Genomic DNA, 2,583 nt, shown 5'->3' with positions numbered 1-2,583 from the left:
TTGGATCTGGTGTGGTGAGCCATTGAGGGTGTATGGTGTACATGCACGCAGGGGCCTGGGATCTGGACGTAGTGGACATCTGACGGTGATGAGCTAGGGTGTATCGTTTCGCAGCCAAAGTGATGTGCACTGGATCCGTATACTGCCAAGGATAAAACTGAAGAAAATAAAATTGTCTTGGGGCTGGTTCGAACACAAGCACCCATGGTCATTAGTCACCTCTCTTTACCATATGCGCTGGGTTAATTGTTTGATTATATTCCAAGCCTGTGTAAATAAATAAGAAAAAAGAAACAAATAGTCAAGTGTCAACACCAAAGCCAGGCTGGCCCACTCACGTGTTGACCAGCAAATCAGAATGAGAGAGAGAAGTCTGTCTTGGTTGACCGTCCATTGGGAAGAGGCCACGCGTGGAAGAAGAGACAAAGAATTTTGACCAGCGAATGGGGTTGCGTGACACATCCACGCGTGCATCCATGCACTATTCACCTTCTTCTTCCTTATCACCTGCGATTTTTCTTACGAATATAGCTGCGCTTTTACCTGCGGGTTTTTCCGCAGGTTTGCTTCTTCCATTGTTGCGTTTAGAAAACCTGCACAAACACGATCTAAACAAATGCAAACATACCCCGATCCACCAATTGGCACCTTTTGAATCCAATGGTGGTGTTAGTTTTATCTAAAAACGCTCGGAACATGTAAAACGAAAAGCTTCCTCTTAAAACCCTAACAATGGTGCAACTCGGATCTTGCTCCAAAACTCACAACCAATGGTTCTATTCTTCTCCACACATTGCCAGGACCTTATACATGTAATCATATCTTATTTAAACATAGTAATTCATGAGGTGCAAGAATCAAGAATATATGTAAATATGGTGATCATGATATATGAGTTCTAAAGGGCATTAAAGCATGGATAAGGAGTCAAACCTTCGTTTACTCACCTTTGGAGATTGATATGATGATCAAAATTGCTTGAGAGTGCTTGGAGTGACCTATGCCAATTTTTCAACTTTCTTGAAATTTTTTGAAGTTGCAAACCCTAGTGCTTCTCCTCAAATTTTCGTCCCCTCTCTTGTATTGATGGCTTGGAGTATTTATAAGGTTTAGAATTAGGTCAAGAGTTGCTTGGAAAATAAGTTTGATTAGTAAGAGAAAGATTGGAGAAAATTTGATTGAAAATTGATATAGAATCTTTCTATTTTTGCCCAATATTAATTCCATTTGTTTCAACTATTATTTGGTCAATTTAAGAGAATATATTTGATTGAAAAATCAAAGCAAATAATATTCCACATTTATTTTACTATTTTATATAATTTATTTATGACTTAAAGTGATAAAAACCATAAAATAATTAATAAAATAATAAAAACAACATGACTCTTGTTTTGGGGCGTGCATGGGCTTAAGGTAAGGATTGGATGAAAATAACATAGGCCCATTTAGAAATATTTGGAGTTTTGGACCTTTTCTCTTCATGTGCACCCTTGAAAATCAGTGAACTTGTACACCTTGCCATTTTCTCATACTTCAATATTTTTCCAAGTTCTTAGATTTTTTAGAAACCTTAGAGAGTCCTCTAACCAGTTTCTTTGGTCTCATATCAAAATGATTTTCCATGCACCTTGTGTGTCCTTTTGAAAAAAGTGGCTTTTTATTGACTTTTGAAAAGGACCTATAATGTTTTAGTCCATATCTCTCAAATGGAGCATTTTTAGACTTGGCATGTGAGAGACAAATTTGTAGAGAATTCAATTTCCTTCAAGATGAGCTTTGGATGGAAAATTTCTGATGTTCCATGTAGGAGTTATGGCTGGTCAAAGTTCAGTTGACTTTCTCCTATACAAACCCTAATTTTGAAATTTTTTGATTTGTTGATTTTTGATCTTTCCTTGATGAACAATGATCAATTATTGATCAAATGGTGAATGATACTTCAATATGAGGATCTTGACAAAAAAATCAGGAGTTTTGACTTTACTTTGACCACAGTTGACTTTTAGGTTAACTTAGTCGACTGTTGACTTTCTGAACAATTGAGTTACCAATCCTTTGAGATGAGACTTGATACTTGTCACGGAAATGATATGAGATATATTGAGCCATATGAGATGCCTTGGAGCCATTGATTCACTGACTTTCCTTTTAATAAGTCAAACCCTAATTTATGAGCCTTGCATAGGAGAATGTGTCTAGGAGTTTTAGATATTGATTTGAACTTGTATAAGAGAAGTAGTGTGGGCAATTTTTGGGGTATGACACCCCGCTACAGAAAAATGGCGACTTCACTGGGGATCCAGTTTTAAGTGTGTTAAGCCTATTTTTGTTTATCTGTGTGTTTTATTTGTACATATTGATTGTGTGCTTTGTGTGTTTATTTTCTTTTTTCTTTTTGGTGCTCGATGGTTCCTCTGTGATGAGACAAAGTTCTAATCCGGACTTTAGTGAGTAACTTGAGATAGGAGGTGGTAAGACCAATAGTCGCATGTCAGGAGCAATCCTTACCATGAGCGTCATATGGTGGAACCCCAATCAGTGGAGGCCTCATGGAAGGTAGTAGAGGTTGTTACGAACCAT

Source organism: Vicia villosa, unplaced genomic scaffold (assembly GCF_029867415.1).
Source record: "Vicia villosa cultivar HV-30 ecotype Madison, WI unplaced genomic scaffold, Vvil1.0 ctg.001880F_1_1, whole genome shotgun sequence".
NCBI classification, from domain to species: domain Eukaryota; kingdom Viridiplantae; phylum Streptophyta; class Magnoliopsida; order Fabales; family Fabaceae; genus Vicia; species Vicia villosa.
Note: the sequence above shows the minus strand (reverse complement) of the source record.